This window comes from Scyliorhinus canicula, chromosome 3, assembly GCF_902713615.1.
Source record: "Scyliorhinus canicula chromosome 3, sScyCan1.1, whole genome shotgun sequence".
Classification (NCBI taxonomy): Eukaryota; Metazoa; Chordata; class Chondrichthyes; order Carcharhiniformes; family Scyliorhinidae; genus Scyliorhinus; species Scyliorhinus canicula.
In genome coordinates, this window is record NC_052148.1 from 258207841 (window position 1) to 258228795 (window position 20955).

Here is a 20955-nt window from a genome sequence, read left to right on the forward strand (position 1 = left end):
TGAACCCTATTGTTCCTGTCGGCAAACCTTGCGTTTTGCATCACCCGCTTATTTATATCATCCTTGTCTGATGTTCTTTGGAGGATTAGCAAACTGTTACTTATCTTTTGAGTTTTATTGTAAGGACCCGTCATAGAATCATAGAATTTACAGTGCAGAAGAAGGCCATACGGCCGAAGGCATCGTCCAAACAATCACTGTATGCTAAGCACTGTATCACAGCACGCTCAGTGCAGATGGAGTGTGGCGGCTGCTTAAATCACAGATGCTGCTACATCCAGAACAGAATTGCTGAGATGCCATCTTCACCTGTGTATTTTCTTATTATTATTGGTCATTGGGTTGCAGGTGACAGCGGGATCTGTAAGAAATCCTGGGAAGGAGTTGACAAGTCCGCAAAGATGTGCTGTTAGATGAATTGGACATTCTGAATTCTCCCTCCGTGTACCCGAACAGGCGCCAGAGTGTGGAGACTAGGGGCTTTTCACAGTAACTTCATTGCAGTGTTAATGTAAGCCCACTTGTGACAATAAAGATTATTATTATTATTATTACAGTGGGTTTTCCCTCTGGAGTCAGTATTGCGGCCCACTGGTCATATGGGACTGGGTTCCAACAGAGCTCGGGTTGAGTAAAGGGTCCCCTTCACTGGACCCCTGCCAACGCACTGCTCTGTTGTAATAATAATAATCTTTATTATTGTCACAAGTAGGCTTACATTAACTGCCGGATTCTCACCTTTCTGTTTTCACCGTTTTCTGGTACCTCACCCAAATGTCCATCCTTCAATGTGGAATAGTTGCAGGATATTTGACTGCAGAGGACATCATAGGCCTGTTTTTTGCTGACTATTACCTGCACATAAGCTTTCCAGTTGCAGCCCCGAGCAGAGATGCTGACTGAATTGCTCCAACCCTAGGGTGCTGAAGCTAATTGAAGCATCCAGCTACCTGAGACAGGCCTGAACCCGGGGACATTCTTCTCTACATGGCTACAGTGGGTGGGGTGCTCACTGTGTCGGAGTTACCTTTTCACACGCCTTGGTCCTTTCTTGAGAATCAAAGTTGCACATGTGATGAAGCCTTCACCTCGCAAGGTTTCAGCTGCTTATCTTTAAAATCGACTCACTTTGTGAATTGGGCGCACAGTTGCGCGTGTTGATTGGATAGATGTTGCGTTAGATACCTGCCCTGATTATGAGTTGGTTGTTCTGCACCCTACTGCAATTTACACAATTTTGGACTGAGCTTAATGGGGAACCAACTCCTTTCTCACGAGATACCTGTACTGTCTAGGGACAAGAGTAGACCTGACATTATTGCCAACATTTGAATAATGTTCCATAGCTGGAACAGCTAAGGGCCAACCTGCCTTTTTATATGCAAAATCACCACTCCCAACAAATTGGCTCTGACTTAATATTGACTTTAGAGTATGTGATAGGTGTACATCATTAAGGGGGGTTTTATAGGCTTGCCCTTCCTCTCCACCCCCCTCCCCTAAAGAAAGAGCGCCTTGCATTTACATAGCTCTTTCATGACCACCAGATGTTCCAAAGTGCTTTACGACTAATAAAGTGTTGCCAACACAGCAGCTTGGCAAACTTGCAAACGCAGCAATGTGATAATGCCCAGATAATTTGCTAAATATTGATAAGGACACCAGGGATAACACCCCCCCCCCCCCCCCCCCCAATGCATTGCATAGATGTAGAGTAAAAGAAAGCCCTATTTGGATCGAACACTGTTACGTGATTGACGGCAAGAGCCTGTCAGATGTTAGATATTTATTTGGCTTACTGCTTCTTGATGATACCACCAGTTCCTCCTGCTCTCTGGGGAAGTGAGGACAGGATAGACAGTGGCTGTAATTGAATTTCTAGGAATTTAAGCATGTAACAGGATAGATATGACTCATCATAGTCCCAGAATTCATATTCATAGTAACCCTCAATAAACATTCTATAAATTCCATCCAGAAGATTAAACACCTTTTCCTTCCCTTTCTCTCAGACATATATATGAGCTGTCTGCTCTGCCTGAATGTGCATCAATTATAGGCACCAATCAATTGACATGATTTGTAAAGGTGGACTTTAACTCCATATTTTAAATTGTGTGGGCTTTTTTGTTTATTGTGGCAGGGAACAAGCCAAGGCTCTTTGAACAACAAAATGTAAATTATGTTTATTTACTCAAACCAGAATTAACGCAAGCCGTTTTATTTTGTGGTTTTATACTTATTAAATACAGAAAGTTTATGCTTCATAACCTGTTTTGTTCATATCACTTATAGCGTTTTGAGTTTCCACAATGGGAGGTCTGTGGCAATCTCTCTCTCTCTATCTCCCCTCCCTCTCTCTTTCTCCCTCCCACCCTCTCTCTCTCCTGCCTTCCTTTTCTTTCTTTCTTTCGTTCGTTCGTTCTTTCTTTTTCTTTTTCTTTCTTTATTTCTTTCTCCCTCTCTTTCTCTCTTTTTCTTTTTCTTTCTTTATTTTTTTCTTTTATATCTTTTTCTTCTTTATTTTTCTTTCTTTCTCTCTCTCTCTCTCTCTCTCTTCCCTTCCCCGTCCCTTGTTCTTCTCACCCTCCCCGTCCCTTGTCCCTCTCACCCTCTCCCATCCGTCCCTTCCCTTCCCCCACCCACCCTTGTCCCTCTCACCACCCACCCTTGTCCCTCTCACCCTCCCCCATCTCTGCCTTCCCTCTCTTCCACCCCAGCCTCTTCCCTCCCCCCTCCTTTCTTCCCTCCCCTCCCGCTCCAAGCTTCCCTCCCTTCCTCTCCCTCTCTCCCAGCATTTATGGAAATTTGCACATGATAAAAAATTAATAATCATGCATTTTTAAAGAACAAATAACTCAGGGTAAAATAAGTCTGAATGGAATGTTAACGTGTGTGAAATTTAACAGTAACCATGGATACTGCTGATAGAGTCACAGGCCTGTTCGATGTGGAAGATGATTTATGAGTGACAGCAAATGAGGACGCTGTAGCAAGCTATGATTCGGCATTGACTCGTGCAGGTTACTGGACAGCGATGCCAATATGCCATAACTGTGGAAATTCCCATTACCGTAGAAAATAATCAGCAAAAGGAAATGGGGTGTTGCTGTGGCAAAAGCTTTGGTTTGAGTTTCCTCAAACCACCACCATCTCAAGCCCCAGTGAGGCAGCTGCCTGCAAACCCCACCCTCCCACCCCACTCGTAACGCAGTCCAAAATCCCAGGACATGTTTTGAGGCATTGGAAGAGGTGATGAACATTTGAGTGGAAACTGCAGTGAGAGGAATATGGGCCCTTGTCCAGAAATGTTTGCAATATAAATATCCCAGGTAAAATATCCCAGTTTTCAGCAAGAACTGCCCGAAATGATGAGTGAAACTGGCCCCAGGAGAGTTTAGTGCCTATTTTGTGGCATACTTGAAGGTTGTGACATGGAGGAAAGCAGCACCAATTGCAAGGAGTCATTTTTTATAATGTAAATTTAAAAACCCACAGCTCACCACATGGGCTCTGGAGGCCGAAGTCAAGACAAAATGACAACTTGCAAAATGATTTTGAACAAGTTTCACATTTATAATGGCTTGTCAAATTTTAATAATCCTTCCATCCGAGATCACAATTCATTACTAGGTTCCCATGTAGCTTCATTATTGTGCATGTGTAGAGGTGTGGGAAGAGGTTAGTGTGCATGGTTAATGTGTATGGGAGGGCGCGGGTGAATGAGTGAGTGTACATATTTGTGTGAAGTTGGGTTCCAAGTGAAACTCCCGACATTTTTAAAAAAAATTTAGAGTGCACAATTACTTTTTTTCCAATTACGGGACAATTTAGCGTGGCCAATCCACCTACCCTGCAGATCTTTTGGGTTGTGGGGATGAAACCCACGCAGACATGAGGAGAATGTTCAAAATCCACATGGACAGTGACCCAGAGCCAGGAACGAACCTGGATCCTCACGTGTCAAAGGCAGCATTGTTTTTTTTTTTAAATTTAGAGTACCCAATTATTTTTTCCAATTAAGGGTTAATCAAGCGTGGCCAATCCACCTAACCTGCACATATTTTGGGTTGTGGGGGTGAAACCCACGCAGACATGGGGAGAATGTGCAAACTCCACACGGACAGTGACCCAGGGCCGGGATTCGAACCCGGGTCCTCAGCGGCCAGTGCTAACCACTGCGCCACATGCCGCCCTCCAGGCAGCAGTGCTAACCACTGCACCACCGTGCTGCCCTGAAACTCCCTACATTGAACTGTCCTGCAAGATCCTACTGTAGAACATAAAGTTTCCTCACCACAGCATCAGTAGCTCTTGCCACTGGTATCCTCTAATGACAGAATTCAAACAAAGCCAGAACTAGCTATACAAGCTCAGGAACAGACCACAGAAACACCAGCTTCAGGTAATGTCAAGTACAGAAAAGTCGCACTGTAGTTTCAAGTAACATGTTCAGTGAAGCCACAAAGAGCTATTGGCAGGATTGATGAAATATGCTATGCTTTTGTGCTATAATCGCCAAGTCCTGCTGTGCAACACTCCCTGTGTGGAATGGCCACATTATTAATTATAACTAAACTACAGGCATAACATGTAATTCTTATAATCCTGTTGTGTAATGCTAAGATTCTGGGTTGGAAGGTGCTATTTTATCTTGCTGTAGTCAGTGTTTGTGAATCTTTTTAAAGAGGGATCTTGCATTTCTATTTTTATTCCATCCCTGATGATTATTAAAGTGCAATTTCTCTGCCTTTATAGGTAAACGTGACAGCCAAGAGTAATGAGATAAATGACCAGATATTCTGTATAATATATGTTGGTTGAGGCCAGGACATCGGGAGAGCAACTCTGCTCCTTTTCAGATTGGTGTTGGATCCTTTCGAATTAGGTGTTTGGGGCCTTGATGTGGTGCCTCAGCAAAAAGATGGACCTCTGACTGTGGGATATTCAATATTCACTGAGGTTTTGTGCTCCAGTCTCTGGAGTGGAACTTGAACCTACCATCCCCTTACTGAAGTGCAAGTGGTATCACTGAGCCAGGCTGGTACCTTTTTAGCACACGGACATGTCTTTGAGAGCAGCAACATTCCGATTTAAATGCTAGTCTTGACCTGACTAGTTATACCAAAATGGAAGAGTTGGTAATTGGATTGGAAGTAAAGATGTGAGGAGGGAACAAAGAACAAAGAAAATTACGGCACAGGAACATGTCCTCTGCCCTCCCAGCCTGCGCCGATCCAGATCCTTTATCTAAACCCGTCGCCTATTTTTCAAGGATCTACTTCCCTCTGTTCCCCACCCGTTCATATATCTGTCCAGATGCATCTTAAATGATGCTATCGTACCCACCTCTGCAACCTCTGCTGGCAAAGCGTTCCAGGCTCCCACCACGCTCTGTGTAAAAGAACTTTCCACGCACATCTCCCTTAAACTTTCCCCCGCTCACTTTGAAATCGTGACCCCTTGTAATTGACACCCCGACTCTTGGAAAAAGCTTGTTGCTATCCACCCTGTCCATACCTCCCATAATTTTGTAGACCTCAATCAGGTCCCCCCCTCAACCTCCGTCTTTCCAACGAAAACAATCCCAATCTACTCAACCTTTCTTCATAGCTAGCACCCTCCATACCAGGCAACATCCTGGTGAACCTCCTCTGCATCCTCTCTAAAGCATCCACATCCTTCTGGTAAAGTGGTGACCATAACTGCACGCAGTATTCCAAAAGGTTTGGCCTGCCAGTCAAATATAATTCCCAGTTATTTTACAAAGCAGACCATACTTTCTTTTGATTCCTTTTACTTTTATTCTTTCATGGGATCTGGGCGTTGCTGGCAAAGCCAGCATTTGTTGCTCATCCCTAAATGCTGTTGAAACGGGAGGTTTGCTGGGCCATTTAAGAGTAAACCACATTGCTGTGGGTCTTGACCACGTGTAGGTCAGACCAGGTAAGGAGGGCAGATGTTCTTTCCCAGAGGACGTTAATGAACCAGATGGGTTTTTATGACAATCAACGATAGTTATCCTGCTTACCGAGACTGGCTTTATAATTCCAGATTTATTAATTGAATTTAAATTTCACCAGAATTTGAACCCATGGTTCCAGGCTTCTGGGCCACTGGTCCTGCGATATTATCACAATGCCACCATCTCCCCAAAGCCGTTAGCAACAAGGGAGTTGGCTGGTGGTTTTGGGAAGCAACATCGAAGAATGGCAAAAGCATTACCAGCAGTCCAACATTGGCCCTGGCAATAATCACTGAGTGAGGCATCAAAGGTTCAACTAATGATATCCAGCTGCACTCTCGGTGAGCATTCAAGACAGTGCCAATCTCCAGACACAATTCTACAACTCAGCTGCTTCATCCTGGATCACAACATCTTCCACTTCGACAACAAGTTCTTCATCCAGACAATCGGAACAGTCATGGGGACCAAATTCGCACTTCAATACACCAGCATCTTCATGCACAAGTTTGAATCGGTCCTTCAGCCGAAGCTATACACCAGATTCATCTATGACATTTTTTTCCTTTGGACCCATGGCGAAGAATCACTGAAATGACTACATAATGACATCGCACCATCAGCCTCACCATGGACTACTCTCCAGAATCGGTTGCATTCTGGGACACTCGCATCTCCATCAAGGACGGTCACCTCAGCACTTCACTTTACCGCAAGCCCATAGATAACCTTACGATGCTCCACTTCTCCAGCTTCCACCCTAATCACATTAAAGAAGCCATCCCCTATGGAAAAGCCCTCCATATTCATAGGACCTGCTCAGACGAGGAATGCAACCGACATCTACAGACGCTGAAAGACGCCCTCGTAAGAACGGGATATGGTGCTCGATTCACCGATCAACATTTCCAACATGCCACCGCAAAAAACCGCATCGACCGCCACAGAAGACAAACACAGGACAAAACCGACAAGAGTACCCTTCGTCGTCTAGTACTTTCCCAGAGCGGAGAAACTACGACATCTTCTTGGTAGCCTTCAACACGTCATCGATGAAGACCAACATCTTGCCAAGGCCATCACCACACCCCCACTACTTGCCTTCAAACAACCGTGCAACCTCAGTTTGCAGCAAACTACCCTACTTTCACAACAGCAACCACGACACCACACAACTCTGCCATGGCAACCTCTGCAAGACATGCCAGATCAACGATATGGGTATCACCATTACACGTGAGAACACCACCCACCAGGTACCCGGTACATACTCGTGCGACTCAGCCAACGTTGTCTACCTCATACGCTGCAGGAAAGGATGTCCCGAGGCGTGGAACATTGGCGAGACCATGCAGACGCTGCGACAATGGATGAATGGACATTGCGCGACAATCGGCAGGCAGGAATGTTCCCTTCCAGTCGGGGAACACTTCAGCAGTCAAGGGCATTCAGCCTCTGATCTCCGGGTAAGCGTTCTCCAAGGCGGCCTTCAGGACGCGCGACAATGCAGAATCACCGAGCAGAAACTTATAGCCAAGTTCCACACGCATGAATACGGCCTCAACCGGGACCTTGGATTCATGTCTCATTACATTCACCCCCCCACCATCTGGCTTGGGCTTGCGAAATCCTACCAACTGTCCTGGCTTGAGACAATTCGCACCTCTTTAACCTGTGATTATCACTCTCTCCAGTCGCACCGTCTGGACCTGTGAAGACTTAATTACCTGCAAAGACTCGCATTTAAAGTATCGTCTTACATCATAGACTTTGACTATATATGGCTTTATGGAACCCACCTCTTCACTCACCTAATGAAGGAGCAGCGCTCCAAAAGCTAGTGATTCCAAACAACCCTGTTGGACTTTAACCTGGTGTTGTAAGACTTTTTACTGTGCACAAGGAAAAAGATGGGGACAGCATTTAACTGAGCTATGGCCTGTTCGAAAATGCCATTTATTTCCAGTGTGATTTATGTCCTCTGAATAGGCATGTCACCGTGTAATTCAGGGTTCATGAATAGCAGCAATGTACTTTAATATTTTACAACACTTCCAGAGAAAAATTTGAAGAATGATTTGTAATGAGGAACAGAAATGATGAACGGTTGTGGTTACCAGTGACTAAGATGCCTAAAAATAGCTTCGTAGCTTGTTGAAATGTAGGGTGCAATTTAATTGAAAAAGTGTCACATCGGGCACAACTTCCTTGGTGTTTCCTGACAGCCGACTCTGGGAGGATGCGGCCCAGCCAGCACGCAAGCATGGCACCACACAGACCCGCTCTATGCTTCTGGGATGTCTACTTCGCCAGGCTGTTGGATGCTGTGGAGGCGAGACGGGGAGACCCTGTGGGAGGACCAGCAGCAGGGCTGCCAATGGGAGATGCTTGGGAGACTGTGGCAGTGGCTGTCAGTCCGCTCTGAATGACGAGAAGGAACGCACAACCCAATAGAACACCTTGGTGAGCTCGGAGGAGACCACCATTGAGGCATTACAGCTGTCATTCCCCCCCCCCACCCCTCCACCAGCGCAGAGAGACACACCTCGGTGGGTGATGTTGGTGGATAGGCTTTTGGGGCACAATCTGCTGAGCACCACAGAGATGCTGATGCACATCAGTTGGAGGCAGGAACATCCAAGGGGTCGGCTGGATCCCAGGACTCAGTTGAGTCCCAGTCGGATGCCGAGCCTCTGGACAAGGTTATCCTGGAGCTGATGCAGACGTTAGACACAGCCGTGAGATTCGGGAGGAGATGTCAGCAACACTCCGGTGACAGAATAACCGACTGCAGGAGTCCCAAAGGCTAAGGGCACAGGAGATGGCGCCGGCAATGTGTGGCACCGAGGCCAACACTGCTCGGGTGGCGACTGCAGTGGAAAGCCTGCAGCACATCATCAGCGTCATGAGTGCCGGTGTCCATGGCTGAGGGCCTTGACGTGTCCCAGTCACTGAGGGGCGTATCCTGAAAGCTGGTGGACATTGCCGAGTCACTGAAGAGCATGGCCCAGAAGTAGAGCACCCCGCAGCATGCCCCTTTCACGGGGAGCATCGCTGAGGGTGTCAACACCATGGTGGAGACAAAGGGGAGGCTCCAGGACCGGCAGAGCTGGGTGATGCATAGGCCTCTGGAGCACACTCCAGCTACCCCTCCATCCCATGGAGACCTCCTGGGCCCGGCGGGCACTGTCCGGGATGAGGGAGCGCTGGAGGCCATCCCGGTGCCTTCCACCAAGGAGACAGTGGTGGTCTCCACCTCACCCAAATTCCGCCTTCCTGACACCAGTGCATCCGAAGCCTCTAACCGATCTCTATCCTGCTGTATCCTCTGAAGGTCCTCATCGTTATCCGCAATTCCACCAATCTTTGTGTCATTCACAAAGGAGAACCAGTGGACATGATTTCCAGAAGGCCTTTGACAAGGTGCCGCATAGCAGACTGTTAAATAAGTTAAGAGCCCATGGTGTCAAGGGTACGATCCTGACATGAATAGAGTATTGGCTGACTGGCAGGAGGCAGAGAGTAGGGATAAAGTTGTCTTTTTCAGGATGGTTCGGGATTTGAACCTGGGTCCTCAACTCCGCATTCCCAGTGCTAAGCACTGCGCCACATGCCACCCTTGCAAATACAATGTTAGTATTCATGTCAAGAGAGCTAAAATACAAGACCAGGGATGTACTTCTGAGGCTATATAAACCTCTGGTCAGACCCCATTTGGAGTATTGTGAGCAGTTTAGGGCCCCGTATCTAAGGAAGGTTGTGCTGGCCTTGGAAAGGGTCCAGAGGAGGTTCACAAGAATGATCCCTGGAATGAAGATCTTGTCGTATGAGGACGGATTGAAGACTCTGGGTCTGTACTTTAGAAGGATGAGGCAGGGGAGATCTTATTGAAACTTAGAGGATACTGCGTGGCCTGGATAAAGTGGACATGGAGAGGATGTTTCCACTTGTAGGAAAAACTAGAAGCAGAGGACACCATCTCAGACTAAAGGGACGATCCTTTAAAACAGAGATGAGGAGGAATTTCTTCAGCTAGAGGGTGGTGAACCTGTGGAACACTTTGCCGAAGAAGACTATGGAGGTCAAATCACTCATTGTCTTTAATACATAGATAGATAGGTTCTTGATTAATAAGGGGATGAGGAGTTATGGGGAGAAGGCAGGAGAATGGTGATGAGAAAAATATCAGCCATGATTGAATGGTGGAGCAGACTTGATGGGCCGAGCGGCTCAATTCGGCTCCTATGTCTTATGGTCTTATCTGCAAACTTAGTAATCAACCAGTTACGTTTTCCTCTAAATCATTTATTGCAAACAGCAAAGGTTCCAGCACTGATCCCTGTGGAACACCACTAGTTACAGCCCTCCATTCAGAAATGCACCCTTTCCACTGCTACCATCTGTATCCATCTTGCAGGCTCACCTCTGATCCCATGAACGTCATCTTCTGTACCCGGGGCTGGTTTAGCACAGTGGGCAGAACAAGGCCAGCAGCGCAGGTTCAATTCCCATACCAGCCTCCCAGACAGACACCGGAATGTGGCAGCTAGGGGCTTTTCACACTGACTTCATTGAAGCCTCCTTGTGACAATAAGTGATTATTATTATTACCAGTCTGCCATGAGGGACATTGTCAAAGACCTTACTGAAGTCCATGTAGACGACATCCACTGCCCCACCCTCATCAATCATCTTCATTACTTCCTCGAAAACCTCAAGCAAGATAATGAGACACAACCTGCCCTTCACAAAACCATGTTAATCTCGCTAATACATTCACTTATTTCCAAGTGGGACTAAATCCTGTCTCGAAGAATCCTCTCCAATAATTTCCCTACCACTGACGGAAGGCTCACCGCCGTGTAATTACCTCGATTATTCTTGCTGATCATCTTAAATAAAGGATCAACATTTGCTATTCTCCAATCCTCTGGAACCTCTCCTGTAGCCAGTTAGGATACCGAGATTTCCTCCCTTGCATCTCTCAGTATTCTGGGGTATATCCCATCAGGCCCTGGGGACATGTCGGCCTTAATGTTTTTCAAGACCCCCAATATCTCCTCCTTTCTGATCTCAGTATGACCCAAACTATCGACACACCCTTCCCCAGACTCATCATCCAACAATTCCTTCTCTTTTAGAATACTGATGCAATTTAATACCTCATCCATTTCCTCTGGCTCCACACACAGATTCCCTCCCCTGCCCTTGAGTGGGCCAACCCCCTCCCTGGCTACCCTCTATATATGTAAACACGCCTTGGAATTATCCTTAAGCCTGCTGGCCAATGACTTTTGTGACCTTTTAGCCCTCCTGACACCTTGCGTTCCTTGTACAGCACATTTGCTTTGTGTGTTCCTAGCCTTGACGGGATGCTTCCTTTTTCTTTTTGACTTGGTTCACAATATCTCTCGTTATCCATGGTTCCCGAAACTTGCCATACTTATCCTTCATCTTTAAAGGAACTTGCTGGCCCTGAATTTCTATCAACTTACACTTGAAAGCCTCCCACATGCCAGATGCTGATTTGCCCTCAAACACCTGTCCCCAATCTACATTCGTCGGTTCCTGCCTAATATTGTTGTAATTATCCTTCCCCCAATTTAGCACATTCACCTGAGGTCTATCTTTATCCATCAGTACCTTAAAGCTTACTGAATTGTGGTCACTGTTCCCGAACTGCTTCCCTACTGACACTTCTACCACCTGGCCAGGCTCATTCCCCAATACCAGGTCCAGTACGGCTCCTTCCCTAGTTGGACTATCTATATATTGTTTCAAGAAGCCCTCCTGGATGCTCTTTACAAGCTCTGCCCCATCCATGCCCCACGCACTAAGTGAGTCCCAGTCAATATAGCACCCACCTCAACAACCATGTTACTTTTACATCTTACCAAAATCTGCCTGCATACCTGCTCCTCTATCTCCCGCTGGCTGTTGGAAGGCCTGTAGTAGACCCCCAACATTGTGACTGCACCCTTCCTATTCCTAAGCTCTGCTCATATTGCCTCGCTGCATGAGCGCTCCGAGGTGCCCTCCCGCGGTACATCTCTGATATTCTCCTTAACCAGTAGTGCAATGCCCCCACCCCTTTTACATCCCCCTCTATCCCATCTGAAACATCTGTATCCTGGAACGTTAAGCCTGCCAATCCTGTCCTTCCCTTAACCAAGTTTCTGTAATGGCAACAACATTATAGTTCCAAGTACTATTCCAAGCTCTTAAGTTTATCTACCTTACCTGTTACACTTCTCACATTGAAGCAAATGCACTTTAGTCCACCAGATCCTCTTTGATCAGCACCCACACCCTACCTGCTCTCCCTCTGAGTCTCACTGGCCCTACTCTCTAGTTCCCCTTCAGTTAATTCACTTTGCTTTGGTTCCCAACCCTCTGCCAAACTAGTTTAAATCTTCCTGTGTGACACGAGCAAGCCTCCCGGCCAGGATATTTATGCCCTTCCAGTTTAGATACAACCGGTCCTTATACAGGTCCCACCTGCCCCAGAAGAGATCCCAGTGGTCCAGATATCTGAAGCCCTCCCTCCTGAACCAGCTGTTTAGCTACATGTTGAGCTGTACTATCTTCCTAGAAGATTGAAGATCACAGAGCGGACACACGGGGGGGGGGCTGTAAAAACATAGAACATACAGTGCAGAAGAAGGCCATTCGGCCCATCGGGTCTGCACTAACCCACTTAAGCCCTCACTTCCCCCCTATCCCTGTAACCCAATAACCCCCCTAACCTTTTTGGACACTAAGGGCAATTTAGCGTAGCCAATCCACCAACCGGCACGTCTTTGGACCGTGGGAGGAAACCGGAGCACCCGGAGGAAACCCACGCAGACACTGGGAGAACGTGCAGACTCTGCACAGACAGTGACCCAGTGGGGAATCGAACCTGGGACCTGGCGCTGTGAAGCCACAGTGTGCTACCGTGCTGCCCGCATGGGTGTGTGTGTATGTGGGGTGGGGGCACCATTTGTAGCTAGGGGGAATGGGAATGTCCAGAGCTTAGCTCACAGTGAGTGATCATCACTTTCCTGCCTTGTATATTGACCCGCTTACAGCGCCAAAACAGGTCCACCACCTTGGAGTGATGTTACACAGACCTTTGGAGGGTGGAATAGGGTAGTCAGTGAATGGATGTGGGGTTGGTCAGTGGGGAGAGCGGTCAGTTGGGGATAGGAATAGGGGTGCAATGAGGTGAGCTGATATTGAAAGCCTCGTCCTATGAGAAGTGGGCGAGGATAGGGGTCTCCAATATATCTTTGTCAAAGCTTTGACAAAGAGTCATCGGACTCGAAACGTTAGTTCTTTTCTCTCCCTACAGATGTTGCCAGACCTGCTGAGATTTTCCAGCATTTTCTCTTTTGTTTCAGATTCCAGTATCCACAGTAATTTGCTTTTACCAAGAGCAGGTCTCTGACCTGGAGGTGTTTGGTAGGATAGACAGGCAGCAGCTGTAGCTTCCCCTGTTATGGGTATACACCGTATTGTAGGATGGCCTGTAGGCCCCTATGACATCCAGCCCCGTGACCTGGCCAATCCCCCAACCCGAGGGGTCCTTCACCCTTGTGCCCCTGGGCTGCATGCCAGGGAATGCAAATGACCACTCACCTCCTCAGCCACCCCTCAGCAGTGACAGTTTCCCATTTTTAAAAAGGAGTACTAAATGATGCCCATGTGACCTCTCACTGGGGAACTAGTTAGTTCCCAGGAGGCCGTTAGTTTTGACTTCCATCTCGCTAATGAGATGGAGATTGGTCTCAAATAGTGTCTTGCCACGTCTGGGCGGGAATCTAGAACCAGCCACCGGGTGCGGGCTGGTTAGATCGCAAACCGGTTCGGGTGTGGATCCTGATTTTGGCTGCTCCCGCTATTTAACCGGCACGCCCGGATCCACCACGCCCGGATCCGCATCGGGCACAACACGGCCTTTAAATGGCGCCCCTAATTTACGTTGTCAACTTGCTATCAGGATTAATAATTATTTTTGCCAACGATCTTAGTTTGGATTTAAAATTATTATTCGTTCTCCTATCGAGTGGAGACTGCACAGGGATGGGAACACTGTGTGTTGGAGAGCAATCCGGACCCTTGGACACACGGTGCCAGTTGGTTACGGATAGCAGAGAGAGAAAAACTACATTCTTATACAATATTGTTAGCAATCACATGGGTGTGCGTGTACACGTACATGTGGGTGGTATGTATGTATACATTTGTGTGCGCATTTATGTGTGTGTGTGTTTATAAGGTTTCCTGTTATTGATGATGCAGGTTTGGGCGGTATTTCTATTTTGGGTAGAATGCATGGATTGCCTATTTAATGTGCTTGAAGCTTAAGCCCCAATTTCTTCATGGGTGGCTCCTACAAAACTGGAGTTGTCAGGTTCACCATAAGTAGCAAAGGTTGGCTGAAAAGCAAACCAAGCACTAGGTTTTATACCTCGAGGGATATCAATGAAAAGTAGGGTTATACCAAACCCATATCAAACCTTGGTTCGACCACACTGGAGAGTACTGCGTGCAATTCTGATTGCCATGTTATAAAAAGGATATAGTAGCATTGAAGAGGGTGCAGAGAAGATTTACAAGGATGATACCAGAAATATGTTGGCATTTGTATCAGGAAAGAATTGGCAGGCTGGGCCTCTGGTTGGGGAGTGAGCTAACAGAAAATTAAAATTATGAAAGGTTTTGATGGAATGGATACCGAGAGAATGTTTCCTCTTGTGGGGAAAAGCATAATTAGAGACCATCTATATAAGATATTCACCAAGAAATTTAATAGGGAATTCCGAAGAAACATCCTTACCCAGTGAGTGGTGAGAATGGCAAACTGGTTACTACAAGGAGCAGTTTATGCAAATAAGATGGATGCATTTAAGGGGTGGCGAGGCAAGCATTTGAGGGGGAAGGGAGTAGAGGGTTGTGTCATGGGAATGTCATTTTAAGAAATGTTTGGCTTCTCAAGTGGCTGCAGTGATGCCATTGTGTGGGGTGAGCTGGGCTCTGGCTCTGCTTTTTACTTTCATTTTGAGCTAGAAGCGGTTTTTGGCTCTGAGTTTTACTTTTGGTTTTCAGTTCGGGAACGGCATCTAAATCAAGCAGGTGTATTTTAGTCTCTCTCTCTCTGCATGCTAAAGAATGCCTCCAGATCACTTGATAATTTCAAAGTAATACCTGTTTCTGTAAGGAATGCAAACCTACTGTTTTTGTAGGAAAAAAGGGTGTTTGGCTTATGGATGTTGTGAGGAAAGTTATTAAGAGTATAGAGTACTGTATCTTTGGGGAGGGGGCGTATCTGTGTTGGTCGTTGATAAGATGTTTACTCTGTTTTTATAAAATGTTAACTGGATTCATAGAATAAACATTGTTTTGTTTAAAAATACTTCACATCTTTGTTGCATCACACCTGTAAAGTGGGCCCTTGGACTCCTCGTAACCAAAATCTATTAAAAGTTGTCGGTCAGGCAAACTCCATGATATGCTTTGATGTTCTCTAAACCCTGGCTCATAAGAGTTGTAATCATCGATTTAGATGAGGAACATTGGGACAGTTGTATTGATAAACACTGGCGCAGTTGTATTGATGTTGAATAAACCTTTCATAGGCTACACCATCAGTAGAACGACCTGACTGAGCTGGTAAACCACTTCCAGCCAGGGTGGCACGGTGGCCCATTGGTTAGCACTGCTGCCTCACAGCGCCGTGCACCTGGGTTCGATCCCGACTCCTGGTCCCAAACCGAGTGGAGTTTGCACATTCTTCCTGTCTCTGCGTGGGTATCGCCCCCACACCCCAAAGATGTGCAGGCTAGGTGGATTGGCCACGTTAAATTGCCCCTTAATCAAAAAACACTCCAGCATCCCAGTGGTGACAGCCACCCTCCAATCCTGGAACCAACTGCGGCAGCAATTTGGCCTGGCCAAAATGTCGGACAAGGCTCCCATCTGCAACAACCATAGGTTCACACCAGCACTGACTGACGCCACCTTCAAAAGGTGGAGGCAGGACGGAGGGACACTGACAGTTAGGGACCTATACACGGACGGCAGGATCACAACACTGGACAAACTGACAGAGAAAGTTCGGCTAGCCAGGGGGAATGAGCTACGGTATCTGCAGCTCAAAAACTTCTTACGAAAGGAGACAAGGACGTACCCACAACTGCCACGACAGACACTACTGGAAGACCTACTGGACGCAATCATCCTAGATAAAGGGAACTGGAGCGATATGTATGACCGACTGGTAGAAAGGGCCGACACCGTACTGGACGCAACAAGAAATAAATGGGAAGAGGACCTGGGGATTGAGATAGGGTGGGGACTCTGGAGCGAGGCAGGGAAGCAGGAGCCGGAGGGAGGACACGGGATGCCAAAACGTGCATGACATCTCCAGGAGCGGGGAACGAGGAAACGAGCTGGAGGAGCGGCAGAAGCGGGGGCGAGGTGGGATGGCAGCAAGACCCGTCCGGGAAGAGCGGGCGACAGCAACACACAGCACAGCCAAATGCCGCATGCTGTGATTTTCTCCCCGGCGCCCAAAGGTGTGCTTGCCCCCCCCAGTCCCCACCCCCCCCCCCCCCCCCCCCCCCCCCCCCCCGCAGGCAGTTGCCTACTTATGTGGGGTGGGTAATTTTGCCAGATGTACAGAGATGCTGCTGTCGAGCTGGTGCACAATACCCCACCAGTTATTCCATTTCATATGTTATTGTATTTTTTTTATGTTGGGTGTGCCCTTCTCTTCTAAATGTGTGTGTATGTATATATATATATGTTTCTTTATTCTGTGTGCATAACAGTAATTATACCTTGCTCAAAAAAAAACAATAAAAACATTTACAAAAAAAATAAAAATAAATATTGCCCCTTAATTGGAAAAAAAATTTGGATACTCTAAATTTAAAAAAAAACAACCTCTAGCCATTAATTGTTGTGGCAGAAGTGATGTGTTATCTTCACATTAGTGTAATTTATTCAAATTCTTTGTGTGCATAAACTCTGCAGGCCATGCACTAAATTAATGGAAAAACATGAGGGATTAATGAGCTTCAAAGGAAGGTGTCCATGTATTCTCCCCACCATCCAACCTGCCCCACCTTTATGTGCTATTAAACATTATAGCAAAGGGAAACTCTTGCCCTTTGGATCCACAATTTTCCTGGCATTGAACTGTTTAAAATGCTCTTTGTTGGCTCAGTGATGCCTCAGTGGGGCTACGGTGGCTTGGAGGAGTTGATGAACACGACTGCACAAGAACACCGTGCATAAACCACTGAAGCATTCTGGGCTACTGACCGTCTCAAACTAATGTTCATTTATTTGCCTTGCGTTGTCAGACTCGGCAAACCCGCCCTTCCATGGATCATCTTGTCAGGACTTGCAGTTTTGTAATAAAAATGATTTAAAGAAAAAATGATCAAGTAAAAATCAGTCACCTTTTCAGGTTATTAAAATTCTTCGTGACAATTTGATTTTCAAATGTGTTACTGATATAAGTTAAAATTCTCATTGGGATGTGGACATCACTGGTTAGGCCAGCCTTTGTTGCCCATCCCAAATGTCCTTGAACTGAGTGGTTTGTTAGGCTGGGCTTTTGTTTCTAAGGTCATTTAAGAGTGGTTCTGAAGTCACATGTAGGGCAGATTTCCTTCCCCTAAAGGACATGAACCAGATGGATTTTTATCACATTCAACAATGGTTTCGTGGTCACCATTAGATTATTAGAATTTAAATTCCAGATTTATACGGAATTCAAATATTACCATCTGCCACGGTAGGATTCGAACCCTGGGACTACAAGTCCAGTGACAATATCACTGCACGATGACCTGACCTGGACGACCGGATTCAGGTTCGCACAGTGCTGTCGTTGCCAAAATAAAAACCGTGATGAGACTCGCCTTTCTCAAGGCTCATGGATTTTTGCTTCATTCAGGTTGCTATCTAAGCACATTAACATGCTTGAATGAAATTCCTTCCTTTCACTAATTAAATCGAGATGTAGAGGGTCAACGTTTATCTGATTGCACTAGGAATTGGTTCACTAGTGATCCACACTCAACATTTTGGAGTTATGGTATTGCTCTTAAAGGTAGCGTGCCTGTCGTATCAGCAGCAAGTGATGGGGTTTAGTTACAAAATCATTGAATCGTGTTTCCAACACCTTTGGGTTATCGAGCCCTTGCTGGTTAGCCAGTTCCACTACCCAGGCTCTTCCACCATAGCTTGGCAAACTTGTTTCCACTTCAATTCCCCTTTAAAAGCCATGGCTGAATCTGCCTCTCATCATATTCCAGATGGTAACACACACTCGCCAGGGGATCCATGTGTGTAGAACACGTGGACATGACAGACAGGAAAAGACCATTTGCTCCATCAAGCCTGCCCAGCACCACACCAACTACACTTCTCCACTCCCCCCCCCCCCCCCCCCCCCCCCCACCCCCGTTCCCTATCCCCTGCTGTGTGCTCCCTTGGGTGAGACAGACAAACAATTAGTAAGGGAGGTTGGGGGAGAAGGCAAGAGAAAAGATCTCTGTGGGTTGGGGGGGGGATCTCTTGAACTACTTGTTTAAAAAAAAACTTGATGCACCAAAATCTGTTATTGAATAAAATACCCAACGTGGTCAGACCATAAGAAAATCCACTTTTCATTTGTGGAAAGGGAGGCAGGATAATAACCTATTCAGTGATAATCACTTACTCATAAAGGAAAGTGAAGATTAAAATGGACAATAACCATCGATCTATGGGACCCACAATGGTGGTTTCAGTCAGCAGATTTCTCTGCGCTGAGTGCAGTGAACAAACAGCTTTTTTTTCGTTTTTAAATAAGCAGCTGAAATATGGTCATAATCACTTCAAGAATGTACCTTAACTATGATCAGAATGTCAGATTGATACATGATTCATGTTTTTTTACTTGCATCCTTTTTTTCCTAATTCAGGCTCAATTTAGTTCCCCAAAATGTAGCTGATGGACTATTATCTTTTCTTAGTTGTATCTCATTGCCTACCTTTAATGAGCTTGCAGTTCATGGACCGAGAAACAATCATGTTGCTATTTAGAATATAAATGAACTGCTTGCCTGGCCCCTTGCCATTGGCTCGGACCATTCAGGGGATGGTTTTTTGTGTGTGTGTGTGACTTGCAACCCCTGATGTGAGCCTACCCTGAAATGATCAGTCCAAATCCAAACAGTGTTAAAAAATTGCAAGCAAAGGCAGGCACACTTCTCCTGTGAAGCTGGAAGCCTCCCATGCTGCTGAGGCTGCCTCTCGATCAGATGCTGATTGCTGAGCTTGTGATTTAAGACAGCCACTCGGTCCCCTCCTGATTCCCCTTCGTCCGTCAGACCACCGAGAACGGAGCAAGTGCCTTCGAGGAAATGATTGGCGTGAACAGTGTGCAAGGGACCGGCAAGGTCCGGATGCAGAGCGGAGGGTCAGTGAGGTATCAGCGGGATGAGTTGAGACACCAGCCTCGCCGATCCAAGTCACTGAAGACCTCCTACTCTTCCGAATTTTCAACTGCCCACCCTCCGTCCAGCAAGGTACCCGAGAGAAAATACAAATATCATCCCACTTACTGGGAAATGCATGCGCAGGCATTGAAGGCGGTGAATTGTTTTTACTTAACTGTTTCCTACTGTGATGGGAACATGATTAGTGTATTTGTCAATGGTATCTATTCATATCTAGGCAGCATTTTTGATCTATTATTTCCATTTCTTGACTGTGGCGTGCATCTGTTATTTTCTCTGCTCGGCTTTCTCCGAAGCTCCACTGTGACAAAACACAGCCCTCTCAGTCTGATTTAACAGCTTTCCTAACTAACTGCCACATTTAATTTCAGGCAGAAAGATGCTAGAGGTCTAATATTTAAGAGCTCTTATTTTCTGGTTGACAATGAAAGAGGCAGCACTCGTAATTTGTGGCATAGGAAGGGAATATTCAATTTCTTTGAAACATGAAGCACCTACATCTTTGTTTAAAAATTGCTCCGTAGAGTAATCCAGGGCATAAAGCAATGCAGCTGTGCCTCGTATAACAAAGAATTGATTCTCAATAATTGCAAATTTAAATTTCCCCTCCATAAACCGAACTGACTGCAGAGAAATGTTAACTGGAGATTCTGGTTCAGGTAGTTTGCTGTGCATTTAATTTTTGGGCATGAATGCTTTGCTGTTTGGCAAATGAACCTTTTTTCTGAATAATGCTTTCGGGGAAGGGCTTTAGACTTGGGCCTGATTCTTTAGCCCACTTAAAAAGCTGATGGTTTTATTCTTTCGATTACTTATAACTTAGCTTTACAGCTCAGACTGAGCCTCCCAGAGGTGAGCACGTCACCTGTGCAATCTCTCGGCCGAATTTTTCTTCTCGACTTTTCAGCCATGTCCCGGTTTCAGTCCTCTTGTCTGGGTTTATAGGGAGGAATGCTTGCATTCACCGGAATCAGCAAGTAAATCTCCAGAAGTCTCTTGGCACTTCACCTTCCTGGTGGCTAGGCAATCTGGTTAACATTTGCCCAAGCTAAATCGTGTTAGTTCTGCAAGAATGCTAAATGAGCAAAGCGCGTTGGAGGGAGGATGACATGAAGTGTGTCTAATCGACGCAGATTGTTTAATGTCACAGAAAAGATAGGGATTTGCAGGAATAAATCTTTTGCTTATAGCTGACCTCAAATCCCCCACACCTATTTTGTTTGCTCCCCTTCCTTCTCATTTAGATTTTTGCCGGGATTTGGCTACATCCCAAAATTGTGCTTGGAATGTTGCTGCTTCAAAGTGCAGACACCAGGAGTAAAATTGGCATGCTTTAGGCAGTTCATGAGTTAACTGGTAACAGATTCAGTCGAAGTTAGCAAAAATGGGTCTGCAACAAGCCTATCCCAGTCAGAGTCTTCATAGCGACTTTCTGAAATGTCTTCAAAAGGTCTTCGATCTTCGCAGACAAAAATACAGCAATCTCGCAGC

The 20955-nt window shown here is 46.2% G+C and overlaps 1 protein-coding gene across 2 annotated transcripts in view; it reads left to right on the plus strand.

Moving 5' to 3' along the window:
* Positions 1-20955, plus strand: part of psd3l (pleckstrin and Sec7 domain containing 3, like) — a 505495-nt gene that overhangs the window by 404497 nt on the left and 80043 nt on the right. The window lies entirely within an intron of this gene.